The sequence below is a fragment of the Cajanus cajan genome, chromosome 5 (assembly GCF_000230855.2).
Source record: "Cajanus cajan strain Asha chromosome 5, NIPB_CcT2T_4, whole genome shotgun sequence".
NCBI lineage: Eukaryota > Viridiplantae > Streptophyta > Magnoliopsida > Fabales > Fabaceae > Cajanus > Cajanus cajan.
This window is the reverse complement of record NC_138521.1, coordinates 48779273-48793755: the sequence shown is the minus strand read 5'-3', so window position 1 is coordinate 48793755 and position 14483 is coordinate 48779273. Positions and strand designations below refer to the sequence as shown.

At 32.6% G+C, this 14483-nt stretch overlaps 1 long non-coding RNA gene across 1 annotated transcript; it reads left to right on the top strand.

Moving 5' to 3' along the window:
- Nucleotides 1-1160: 1160 nt before the first annotated feature.
- Nucleotides 1161-9793, top strand: LOC145958334 (uncharacterized). The gene is made up of 3 exons (XR_014434072.1): nt 1161-1592; nt 6658-7263; nt 8909-9793. It is a non-coding gene; the product is annotated as an uncharacterized LOC145958334 (long non-coding RNA).
- Nucleotides 9794-14483: the final 4690 nt, after the last annotated feature.

Below are 14483 nucleotides of genomic sequence, written 5' to 3'. Positions count from 1 at the left end.
TGGGTGACACACATCATATGCATAAAGTGTGTTTGTGACAAGGTATTGGTGTGGAATATAGTACCTGAGAAAGTCCCTTTTGTTTAGCTTGGAGATTCATGACCTTCGAGACAACTAAATTCATAAAACTAGGTCGAGTCAATGCATCTTGCATATGATAATTGTCATTAGATTAAATGGTGAACTAGTAATGTTATGGATGTTATGTTGTTACATTTATTGTAATTTTTCTATACTTGTATATTGTATGCTTTGTTTTGCTTGTGGTTACCTACCTTATCTCAAATCGGGAGCATGAGTGAGATTATCTTACTCCTTTTTTTGTTTTTTCTTGTTGTTTTCTGTTTGAGTGAATGCCATTTGTGAGTGATAATCATAAGGAGGTTGTTGTTGATGATCAGGCTTAGGCCTTGTTATGTTATTTTGGGATGTGTTCTAATAGGGTGGGACATCAGGGTGTTTGGCTTTATGATTTTACTTATAATGTTTAGGTACATGTGTTAGTTTCTTTTGAGTTTTGTAATGGCCTTTGGAGAGCCACCTTTATTTTTAGTTGACTTGTTATTTATATTATTCATGTTAAGTACGTTTTTGGAACTTTGTTTTTAGCTTGAAAAATGAATGTAAGTTCTCTACCAATAAAACACTTTATATAAACCTTTTTTGTTGTCCATTATGAAAGTATTTTATTCAATTAAACCTTCATTGTATTTATTGCTTATTATGTATTGGTTAGAGAGGTAGAAGGTGTTATAATAGACCCTTAACTATATTTATCAATACAATATACTTAAAAGAACTAATTATATATAACACCAATATAATTACTTTGAGATAATCGTAACTATTAGAAATATTTATCATCTTCATTTCATCCATTACAGCCCTTAATATAGGGGTTATTGAAACCCTAAGCAAGACTAAAAATAGGTTGAAATTCATAAAGTAAAATAAACTAAAACAAACTAAAATTAGGTATTTAATTTGGGCTAAAGTCCTTTAACTAATTGGGTTTGTGAATTACATGTTTGGGTCTACTAGTCTCTATTGGGCCTATTGTTTCAAACTTAAATAAAAAAGAGAATTTTCTAGACCAACCCTAATTTCTCGCTATAAATTGAAGAAATCATACACTTTCACAATAAGAGAAATCAAGAAAGAGTTAGAAAGTTGTCAACTTCCACGGCGTGGGCACACCTACTCTCATACCTACAGATCTATTCGGTATCATTTTCTGGATCTCTATATTTTGGTCATAGGTGAAATAAGGTGATGTGATTGATTCTTGTAATGGGATATATATGTCATTTATTTATTATTTCTTATTTTAATTTTTTTTTCTTTTTTTTTTCTTTTCTAAATGTGAGTTTGATCATATGAGAAATCATCATATCTTTAAATGGATTTTTTCTTCTAATTGAAAAATAAAGGATTTTCAAGACAACCATAAATTTTCTCTATAGATTGAAGCAGTCTCAATCTCTATCTTCATTGTTCATGATATTCACAGCGAAAGAAATCAATAAAAAGTGAGAAAGCTATCAGCTTTCATGTGAAAAGCACACCAATTCTCATATTTACAGATCTATTCGGTATCATTTTCTAGATCTCTACATCTTGATTCTATGTGAAATAAGATGATGTTATTGCTTGTTGTAATAGAATATGCCTTTTTTTTAATATTTTTTTTTATCATTTTAAAATCTTTTTTTTTGTACTTAAGATTTTGATGTGTGTGTGAATTTGATATGAGCAATCATCATATCTTTTGATAGATTTTTTTTTCTTATTCAAAAATAGAGTTTTTTCATAACAACCTAAATTCTTTATAAATTGAAGTAGTTTCAGTCTCACTCTTTATTGTTCATAATATTTCACAATGAGAGAAATCAAGAGAAAGTGACAAAGATATCAACTTTCATGGTCTAAGCACACCAATTCTAATAACTATAGATCTACTTGGTATCATCTTCTAGATTTCTACATCTTGATTATATGTGAAATAAAATGATGTTATTTTATTTCACTTTTCATAAAGAAGGAGAGAATCCATTTAGAGACTTCTGAACAACCATTGCGTAGTCCAGTAGTCAAAGGCTTTCTTTCCACTGTGGCTTGTTCCCTTGTTCTCCAACTTGTTTCCCTTTTTGTTCTAAATTATATTTTGGACTTTGGAATTTTGGGTTCGTGGGGAGCTTGGATTTTCAGTATGAGAATAATTTTTAATTAAAATGAGAGAGGGGGAGGATTAATTTATGCAGGAGTTTTCAAAATGGGTTAAAATGTAGAGTTGGATTAGAGGTGATTTTTTTTTTTAAATGAAAATGAGAATGAAAAAGATTAATTTTATTAATTTTAATAATTTCACATCCCAATAACGACAATCCACACACATCACAATACCTACAATTGTAATGAGAAATCGCAATAATTATGGTAATTACGCAATTTAGAATCATATATAACTTTCCATGACTATTTATTGTCAGAATTGTTTCTGAAATTTAAGAGTTGTCATACAGGTAAAACTAACTTAGCAAAGACAATTTCTATTTTTTTAAAGATATTTTTCATCAAATTCAAACACCAAAGTTTACTAAAGATAACCCTAAATTTTGTTTATAAATTGAATTAGTGGTGTCAGTTCCACCCTTCACTGTTAATGATATACACACAGCAAGAGAAGCTAAGTGAGGCCAAGTTAAAAGGCTATCAACGTCCATGTTCACGTCCACCAATTGACTATTATAGAGATCTAGGTATTGTTTTCAAGATCTCTCCATCTAGCTTACATGTATTTAATACGAGTTCGTATGATTTTGTTGATTTGTTTATTCAAACTGGGATTTTCATATTTTTTTTATACGCTGTTATTTTTTTTATGTATGCTGCATGTCTTTTTTAACCCTCGCCAAATCAAATCCTCTCCAGCATTTTTTTTTGTGCAACAAATTTGCATGAAAATCTCAACATTTAAATGGTTAGTACATTGTAATTATAGAAGAGAGAGAATGTAAACTAATAGTTCAGATCAAGGCTGCAGAGAATATAGTGTTGCAGGCAATTAAGGATATTGTTTGGCCTCCCATATGCATGGTTTATTTTTATTGGTATGAGCATTTTTCATATATCTTAACGATCTTAATTTTTATTTTTCTATGAATCAATGTTCTAAGCAGTTTGCTTAAAAAATCTTTTTATTTTCCTATGAATTCATGTTCTTATAGCAGTTAGTTATTTAGAGTCTTCTTTAGACAAAAATATATTTATTAAGCATAATAATTTTATTTTTGAGATTAATTAAAAGGTACTCTAATTCTTAATATTAAAAAAATTGTATGTCAAAATTAAAATTTAGAGAATACTACTCTTGCTAATTTTTTTTTTAATTTTACTTGTCACATATTTTTTCCTTTTCCTATATAATATCTCAAAGATAAAATAATTATTTATGATATGATTTTATGTTTCTATTTAGGATTTTCGACAAACGAAAACCCTAAATACCAAACTGATTTCAACATGGATTGATATGAAAATGAAAAAAATATTCTCTCTCTCCTTTTTTTTTTTTTTTTTTGTTAACAAACTGCCTCAAACGTCCTTTCGTAGAAAAATAAACCATGCATAAGGGATGGCAAACATGATGTTCTACAGCCTTCAACACTATATTCTCTGTAACCTATATCTGAACCATTAGTTACATTTTGTCTCTTCTACAATTACTGTATACTAACCATTCAATGGTTGAGATTTTGCTGCAAATTAGTTGCACAAAATAAATTGTTGCAGAGGATCTAATTTGGTGAGGGTTAATTTAAACAAGACATCGGTGCATACATAAAAATAATAATAATAATAAAAGCTCATCAGAAAAATATCAAAATCCTATTTGAGGAAGAAAAAAAATCAACAAAATCACGTGAGTTGTAATACATATAAGCAAGATGGAGAAATTTTGAAGACAATACATAAATCTCTGTAACAGAGAATTGGTGGGCGTGGACAGCCAACGTTGATATCCTTTTAACTTAGTCTCTCTTAGTTTTTCTTGCTGTGTGTATATCATAAACACTGAGGAGTGAAACTGGAATTACGGATTCAATTTATAAACAAAATTCATTAAAAAAAAATTATAGAAATTGTGTTTCCTAAGATAGTTTTATTTATATAGATAGATCTTAAATTTTAGAAATCGTTTGGTATAAATTGTCATGGAGGGCTATTGAGAAAATACTCCGGTGGTTATCGTGGTGGCTGATATACTGTTTTAACCTCATGTCACCTTTGTCCCTCTTTTGCTCAGTTATCCACCGTCATTGCTAGTTGTCAACTTTTGAGTATTGGCTTTTGAAATTTGTTGAAACTCCTTTATTTTTATTTTTATTTTTTTGTTTAAAAGAGTATACGGGTAATGTTTAAAAGAAGGAAAACTTCATTATTTTTTTTTCTTCTATTTTGTCTAAAAAATTAAAAATTAGGGAGGCGTTTTGGTTTGAAATTTCAGAAAATTTTTTAAAAAAATTTATTATAAAAAAATCATGTAATATTTAATTAAGATAATTAAAGTTTTTTAAAGAATAATAATAGTATTCAATTAAGACAACCAAATTTTTTAAGAACATGTCAAAATCTAGTGATATTCAATTAAAATATTTTTTTTAAAAAGTCCGATAGTATTAAAAAACATAAAGATTTCAATAAATTATTTTGAATGATGAATTTTGCAATAAGACTTTTTTTGTAGAATTTATTTATATATGATTCACTCATTTAACAATCTTATCAAAACCTTTGAAATTTTGTATGACGTTTTTTTTCTCGTTTATTTTTTCTCTTTATTTTTTGTTACCTTTTTTACTTCTCTTTTTTTTTTCCTTTCTAGCTCTCTTTCTCTTTCTCTCATCTGTTTTTTCCCTCTATATCTCCTCTCCCTTTCTCTTTCCTATCTCAAAATTTTCAAATTGAGTAGTATGAATGAAAAAATATAAATACATATAGGGTTGTATGTAAAGAAATGTTACTAAACTAGAATCAATTATTTATTAAAAGAATAAAAAATTTATTGATTTTTATTTTCTTTATCCAAACTTTGTCATTTATGTTATTTTTTTATTAATTATATTATTTTTTAAGAATCCATATTGGCCTCCAAAATCTAATAAAATCCTTTCAAATCATATAAATTGTAAAAAAATCTATTAAAATTCATATTACAAAATTTTGATTAAAAAAACTTTTTAAAAAAATCCTAAAAATCATTATATTCTTATAAAGTTTTTAAAAAAAATATATAAGTCATTAAATTCTTACAAAGTCTTTCAAAACTCACAAATTTATTTTTGTGAAGTCTTATGAAATTTCAATCAAATCCACCCCCTTAGTTTCTTAGTCTATTTCTTTATAATAACCTTACGCATTTAATTTCCTTTTAATTTATGCCATTGTCAAATGAATTTATTAGAGGTTATCTATGTATTCAAAGAAATAAATTCTTCTATATTTCTCTCTAATATTCAAGCAGGTAGACGGTTCTAATACCCATATTTATACTAAAAATATAAACTAACTCCTCTCCAACACATTCAGCCATTATTTGCCCGACCTCAACTAATTTGGCTATAACTTCATTTAGTATGGTCCTGATGCTGGCATATGCCCCCATGATCCTATTTTCCAGGCAACACCTCGAGATCACGGGATCTTTTAGTTTTGTGCCTTTTAACATCCTAAATCATGATCCCTTATTTTTGAGACTTCGCTTCAGCACATAATCATTTGACAGAAATAATGATTTGTAAGATGATTAAAAAGAGTGAGATTAGTGGCATAATCATTAGAGTTAAGTTTTGGCCCTTTTTGCAGTAGTATTATCATTGAGTATAGAAATTTTACTCTCATAGATGTTGTAATCCTCAAGTTGGTATTTGTTCTTTAAATATTTCTTAAATATTTTCTTGTGGAACCCTCACTAGCTCATAATGGATCTTCGTCCTATGAGAGTAGATGTGTTGCTTACCTATTGTATGGTAATCTTGTTTCATGTACTCCTACTTTACCTTATATGTGCATTGTGTTAAGAGTTAATAGTACCACAAACATATAAAATTAAGAGCATAAAAGTCCATGAGTCAAGAGTATTTATTTATGAGTTTGGATGCTTTTCAGTGATAATCTTTGTAATGTGATTTAGTATGATACTTGAATTTCTTAAACGTGTTTTAACATGCGTAAGATGTATTCTCACTTCTCTTTTTCTTGTTATTTTTGTTGTTGCTTGAGTTGATTGCCATTACATGTGAGCATGATCTTATTGAGCAGAATGAGGTTGCAAGCGATGAAGCTTAAGATTTATTATTATACTTTTTAAGTTTTCTCTTATAGATTGTGACATCAATGTATAGATCTAGTTATTTTAGTTTTGTAATGAACATGTTTGATTAAAGACTTCATTCAAGTTTATAAGTAGTAAAGTTTTATAAAAGCAAGTTTGCTGTCTATTTATGATCTTTACTTATATTTCTTTTCACTGCTACAAAAGTAATGTTTTACTACGTCATATCTACATCGGTTGATCTAAAAATGATGTAAAATAAAAATGCGGTGACATTTTTGTAATTAAATGTAAAACACTAACATATTTACATCGATTTTAAGGAGAAACGATGTAAATACGAAGTGCTATACGTCGGTTTTATTTAGGAACCGATGTTGTACTCCCATTTCTTATCCAAACACTTACATTGTGGATCAAAAATGCATTTCCAATCCCAAATCCCTAATCGCTTCTCCCAAGCCGCTCAACAAGGAGTAAAAGGAGGTCCTCTACTCCAAGCCCTCTATCTTCGCCCTCATTGAGCACTCTGACATGAGCGAGCTACTACACTCAGATGACATCATTCTAAAGGACTTTCTCAATTTGTTCTCGGTTCGCTCTACGTGAAGATCAACTTTGCCTCCACGATGCTCACCCGGATGCCACCAACGTACTCCGAGAGAAGGACCTATACTTGATCTCCGTCTTGTGCAACTTGCTTATTTTACACCCATCGATTCGAGCTTCTCACACAAGAACGGACTCCGACATTGCGTGGAACACATCAAGTTGTGGCAATGGTGAATGCGGCGTGTGAGGAGGGTTTTGGATATGAAATTCACAAAACAAATTTGTTGATGATAGGTATGTGGAGCCCAACATTTGCCTTGATGATAGTCCATATGCAAAAAAACCCAATTAGGCTCCAATGACTCACTCAATTTCAGGTAGAGTTTATATTATAATCATATTCTGAATTTAAAGTTATTAAATTTTTTCTTGAATAATTTGTGTTCATTTTTACCATCAAATTTTTGGTTGCTCTTTAGTCTCTAGTGATATTGAAGCCTGGTCTTGGAAATTCGCAAGATTTATTTATTTGCAACCTTTTTATTTTAGGTAGTAATTAAGTATGATATTTTTTTTAATCAACTGAAATAGATTGTATTTCTTATGTTGAAGTGCTATTTTTCTTTTGACTTACAGGCATTAAGCATACAAATAGTAAACTTATATGAAAATATAAGATAAATCTTATTAAAGAAGTAAGAAAACTTTTTATTAAGGATACTAAAGAAGCTTTGATTGGAATAATTTCCTGTTCCTTTGCACTTGCTATGATTTTGGGTTGATGATCTGCAAGTTATTTCAATTTCTTAATGAATATAGAAGTAGGATACACCTTTTTTTAAAGTTGTTCCCTGAAATGCAATTTAATTTATTATTTTTTTTGTATTCTAAATCTTATAAAATTATGATCTCATCCATAAGTTAATTGAAAATGTATATAAATTCTTGGTGCTTGGAGTTTGGGCTGAGAAATCTGGATGGATAGGATAGAGATTACCCAATTCACTTTAATATGTATGTTTCATTTCTTAGAAAGATGTAATTAGTGCCTATTTGAACGTTAATATATCGGTTATTCATAGATTAAAAATAAATCATTAATTTCGGGATGAAATTAGTGCCTAATTTATTTTAAGCATTAAAGAACCAAATTAATGTTCAAAATCAATGTTGGAAAGCTTATTTTTGAAACTATAAGGTAGTTATTGTAGTGTTCTTAATATTTTTAGAATAGAATATTATATTCATGTTAAAGCATACAAATTATGCTTATGTGTAGGTTAATCTTAAATATTTAGTGGGACCTCCGTTATCTTAGTCATGACAATCTTGGTTAATTACCAATCTTATACACATACACTTTGACTACTATTTCCTTTATATATTGCTACGATACATGGATAAACTAGCACTATTAATAAAATCTGATGAAACCAAAATCTGAACAACCCTTTCTTTGGTTAAGGTATATTATTCTCGTGGATTCATATAATGGTATAATAATCAAAGAAGTAGGATTGGTATTATGTTCACTTCCTTTAAGGAGTGGTTTGGTTGCATCTTAAGTAGGACCTACTTTTGTGGGGTCTCAAAAATATTTGGAGATTAGCATATGGAGGCAATCTACCAATGGAGTTATAAGTAAAATCAAGTGGTGATGATTTGAAGTTTCATTTTCTTTTTTAAATTTTAAATTAGTGTAATTGGTATTTATTGTAATTCATTTTGAGAAAATAACTTTTTCATCGCTTTTTGTGAAAAATTTTATAAGCAATTAATTTTTGAAAAGAAAGGTTTTCCATATACATGTGAATATGAGTATAACATTTGGATGGATTCAATTAGGGAAAAAGTAGTTTTTTTTAATATTAGTTTAATCTAGAAGTAAGGAACAAATGTTTTGCCTATGATTACTATTTTTTGTTTGTTTGTGTTCTTCTATAATGTAAAAGTATCTTTTTTAATACCAACTTAAAATTCCCTGCAATTCTTGTTGCCAATGAATGCTTCTTGTATTTTCAGGTTCTAAAAAATCATTGTGATAGGTCTGAGATTGGTTCCCTGCTGCATTTTATGAATTGTACTCTTTCTATATAAGGTTCTAGGCTTCTTAGGTATTGGGTATGAGCTGCTTCCATTCCTCATGTACAATCATTGAATGTTGAATTCTCAATTGTCTTTTCCTTTTGAGCCAAACAACGAGGAAGATGCATCTTTAGTTTTTTTTTAACCTATTTCATTGGATGTTTCAGAACTCATACTAGTTGTACAAGACCACAAGTATATTTCAAATAGTAACAATATTGTGTCATACATGATGCCTGGACCTAATATGAGTGTTTCTTTAATTATTACCGAGATATAATATGATGAGTATCTCAATATGCTAATTTGTTTTACAAACAAATGCTTCATTTCTCAATATGCTAATTATTACCGAGATACAAGAAATATATAAGGAAGATTGAATTATGATTACTCTGACTACTAATTTTGAATTTCATTTCATTTCATTTTTTTGTAGTTACATTGTTTGGTGTTACAATCAAGAATGAAGAACTTTTTATTTTTATTTGTTGTTCTATTGTATTTTCAATTGATTTTATAACACATCATATTATTTTAATGAGGAAATGCTTATGGTCTGGTGGCCATTGTTTTTCTTTAATTGTTCGGTAATAATTAGAAGAAAAAAAAAAATATATATATATATATATACTACATCGGTTCTTCCATAAACTGATGTAAAAAGTGTTGAATATACTACATCGGTTTGTATGAGAACCGATGTAGTTTTATGTACTTTCTACATCGATTTTTGAAACAGATGTAAAATATCTAACACATTCTACATTGCCTGAATCTACATCGATTTTATAACTGATGTAGATTATCCCAATGAACTGATGTAAAATGTCCCTCCTGTATAGAGCTGTCAAAATGGACTTGGCCCGGCGAGCCAACCCGGCTCACCACGGGTTCGAGCCGGGTTGGGTTAAAAAAAATTTGAAAATTTCAATACGGGTCAAATTTGAACCCGGCTCACCACCAACCCGGCTCACCCGGGTTGAACCCGTGGTGAGCCGGGCTGGCCCACCAACCCGTGATTAATTTTTTTTTTGTTGAAAAAATACAATAATTATTGGGTCATGGTGCAGTCCAACATGAGACAATAATAATTTAATGTTAGATTGTGATATGTAATTTTTGTGATTTTGGATTGTATTTGAAGTTTAAGATAATTTTGGATTATATTTATCTATTTGAGATTATTTAGATTTGATTTGATTGTATTTAAAATTATCATTTAATGTTTGGGATGAATAATTCATTTAAGGATGTCTTAATTAAGAATCTCAGATTTTTAAAATAAGTTTAAATTTTTGGGCTTTAGTTGTATATTAAGAAAAAAAATGAAAAAAATTATTTTTTTTTAAGGTGAGCCAACCCGTTTAACCCACCAACCCGTGGTGGGCCGGGCCGGGCTCGATTTTTTTGAGCTCACTGATAAGTGAGCCGGGTTGGGTTGGCCCACCAAATGGCCAACCCGTGGTGGGCCGGGCTGGGCTGGGCCGGGTAGCCCGTTTTGACAGCTCTACTCCTGTAGTAGTGTTTGTTAAAGTTTTTATTCAGTAAAAGAAGTAACGTGAATTATTTTATCTAAGTGTTCAGCTTTTTAAAATTAGCAAATAACTTGTGCGTTCTCAAAGTTGCTTTTGGTTTGTACTTTTTCTTTACTTGTGAAAAAAGAATTTATAAAACATGATAATGGTATAGGGATGACTTATATGACCTATAAATGACAATAGGGCGAGACGGGTGTGAGTTTCAATATTATTGTATAATATTAGAAAGTGTAAAGCGTCTTAATCACATTATAAAGTAATATTAAAAGAAATGTGTATTGTAATGGTAGAAATAAGGAAATAGTTTGCTAATGTATAATAAAATATTACATCAAAAAAGAACTTGAACTTCATTAAAGTAGGGAAAAAACCTGAAAGGATTCCATTAAATTAAAGTAGGTTAAAGAACGAAGAATTGAAAAACGATATAGAAAATGATTTAAAAGCAAAACGGAAGAGTATATATCACAAACTACTAACCGAATTAGAAGCCTGTAATCGGAAAACAAACAAATTTGTGGGATGTGTACCCTCCCTCCCACTTGATAAAAAAAAAATCTACTTTTGGCTGTCACTGTGCGAATCACGTGAATCAAAACAAAACATCATGATAGTAACCTTATGCCCCCATTCACAAAACTGCTTTTGAAGAACAATTGCTTATGCACAATTGCACGTAGTGCTCGAAGAGGAGTCCCTCTCAGATTTTGATTGATTTTTGAATCAGTGTCAAAGGTAATCACCGAAGCAACCTTGTGTGAGAGAGAATATTTATTCGGATCAAAGAAGGCATTACAAACAGGGCCAGAGAAAATTAAAACAAGATCCAAAGCTAGAGTTGTTTCAAAATGAAAAACAAAGAGTGTGATAGAGACTACAGAGAATTTAGGTCTACAAGAACAAATCTAAAAAAATCTAAATTCAAGAATTTCATCATACTTCATTCGGAGGTGACAAAGGGGTTAAATACCCTTACAATGGTCTAAAGACCTTGGAGGAAAACAATTACAATGAGACCCAATTCAACATTATATTCACTAATCCATTAAGTAGTCTTTAGCCCAATATGGTAACATTCTGGGCCTGGCTATTATATTCCTATCAATGCCCCCGGTTGAGTCAGCACCTTGTCCTCAAGGTTGCTACATGTCATGGCTTGAGTGGTGCGTGGCTGAAAGTTGCGGATCGAATCTGTAATGGAGGGTGGAGATGTGTTTGTGTTTCTTATAGTGCCATCCAACGGTGAATCACAAACACGAAGTGGAGTGGGCGTGTGTGGCATGTCATCAATGTTTGCTGTTGCCACGCGTGTCTCGGGATTCCGTGAAGTAGGTGAGTGCGCATGTGCCTTTGAAGGTTGATAAGGCATGGTGGTCGTTTCGTGTGGTTGTGTCGGTGTCATAGACAAAGGATTGGGTTCAAGTGTTGTTCCACCTGCATCGGAGCATGAGTGAAGTGGTTCGTGGATCGAGTCAAGTAAAGAAGACAGAGGTGGCCGGAACTGTGAAAGTGGGTCTTCGCCGACAAAGGGACGTAGCTTAGACACGTGGAAAACGGGATGGATGCGAGAACTCTCTGGTAACTCCAAGGCGTAAACAACCATGCCGATACGTTGACGAATCTTGAACAGACCATAAAATCGCTTAGACAATTTCTGGCTAGAGCGACGATGAACAGTCGTTTGACGATAAGGTTGAAGGCGCACCCAAACCCAGTCGCCGACAGCAAAGTGTGCGTCTATACGATGCTTGTCTGCCTCTATTTTCATTCTTTGTCGTGCTCGGTGAAGATGGTACTTCACAACTGATAAAATGGCTTTGTGCTCTTGCAGGATGGTTGACACTGAGGAAACTTTAGGGGCAAAGTCGGGAAACAAATCAATGGTAGTAGGCGGCGGGCGACCATAGAGAACGTGAAAAGGAGATGTGGTTAAGCTAGAATGCTTGCTGGTGTTGTACCAGAACTCCGCAATGTGAAGAAACCAAAACCACAAACGAGGGGTGTCGCTCACGAAACAACGTAGGAAACATTCTAGGGTGCGGTTCAAAACCTCCGTTTGTCCGTCCGGTTGTGGGTGGTAAGAAGAGCTGTATTTAAGTTTTGTTCCTTGAGCTTTAAAAATCTCACACCAAAACTGACTTAAAAATATGGTATCTCTGTCTGAAATGATGATTTTAGGAGGACCATGCAATCGAAAGATCTCCTGCATAAAACGTTGGCCGAGTTGTTGTGCAGTGAAGTGTGTGGGAAGGGCCACAAAATGACTATACTTGCTCAGACGATCGCATACTACCCAAATCACGGTGTAACCGTAGGAACTTGGCAAAGAGGTAATGAAATCCATGGTCACCTCTTCCCATACCTTGTTGGGAGTGTGAAGTGGTTGTAACAAGCCCCTAGGCTTCTGAGTTTCATATTTGTTTTGTTGGCAGATGGCACAATGCTTGATGAACTGACGGACATCTGAAGCCATTGAAGGCCAGTAATAGGAAGCAGCTAGGCGGCTAAGGCTGGACTTAATGCCAGAGTGACCAGCTATGGGAATGGCATGGTACTCCTGCATCAATTTTTGACGGAAATCACAGACCTCGGGCACGAAAAGCCTAATGTGGAAATATAAGAGCCCCTCACAAAAACTGTACGTGTGTCCCAAGTGAGGATTATGAATGAATCTAAGAACTGTTGCTTGGCCTGTTGGATTTGATGTAAAATAATTCTTCCATTGTTGTAAAAAGGTTGGAACCGGAGATGACAAAGCTAGCAGAATCTGATCTGGAACATCCTCAGGATGAGACAAGGCGTCAGCCACTGTATTGTGACGTCCTGCTCGGTAAACAATTTGAAAATCGAATCCCAAAAATTTTGTCAACCACTTTTGTTGTGCTGGCTTCTGAATGGCTTGAGACATCAGATGTTGAAGACTTTGTTGATCGGTCAGGATCACAAATTTTTGGCCAAGTAAGTATTGTTTCCATTTCTTGACAGCTTCTGTGATTGCGTACATCTCCCTCACATAAACTGACTCATTTTGCATTCTTGTGCATAAATTTTTACTGAAAAAGGCCAAGGGATGAGAGTTTTGGGTCAATACAACTCCTACAGCAACCCCGGAAGCATCAGTCTCGAGCACGAATGGTTTGGAGAAATTTGGCAGTTGTAGAATAGGTGCAGTAGTGATGTGTCTCTTTAATTCTGTAAAGGCCTGTTGAGCCTGAGTAGTCCATGTAAAAACTTTATCTTTCAATAGTTCGGTGAGGGGAGCGACGATTCTAGCATAGTGGCGGACAAATCGTCGGTAAAACCCGGTGATACCTAAGAAGCCACGTAGGCCAGTCAACGAGAGCGGAACGGGCCAGTCCATGATGGCCTTGACCTTGTCTGGATCAGGCTGCACACCAGACTCGATAATGGTATGACTGAGATAGCCCACACATGCCACTCCAAAGATGCACTTAGAACATTTTGCATAAAATTGGTTAACAGACAATAAATCTAAAATTGAACGTAAATGTTGCAAGTGTGCGTTAAATGACTTATTATAGACCAAAATATCATCAAAAAAAAACCAAAACAAATTTTCGTAAAAAAGGTCTCAGTAAGTCATTCATTGCAGACTGAAAAGTTGATGGAGCATTAAAGAGTCCAAAGGGCATGACGAGGAACTCATAATGTCCATCAAAAGTTCGAAAAGCTGTTTTCTCAATATCTGAAGGATTAAGGAGGATTTGATGATACCCTGAACGTAGACCAATCTTAGAAATATCTTAGCAGACCCAAGTTCATCCAATAGCTCATCAATTGTGGGATTTGGGAATTTATCCTTTATAGTGATGGCATTTAATGCTCTGTAGTCCACACAAAAACACCAAGACCCATCTTTTTTTTTTAACCAACAAAACTGGGGATGAAAAGGGGCTATTACTGGGACGTATGATACCTTATTGTAGCATTTCTTTAATCATCTGAGTCAT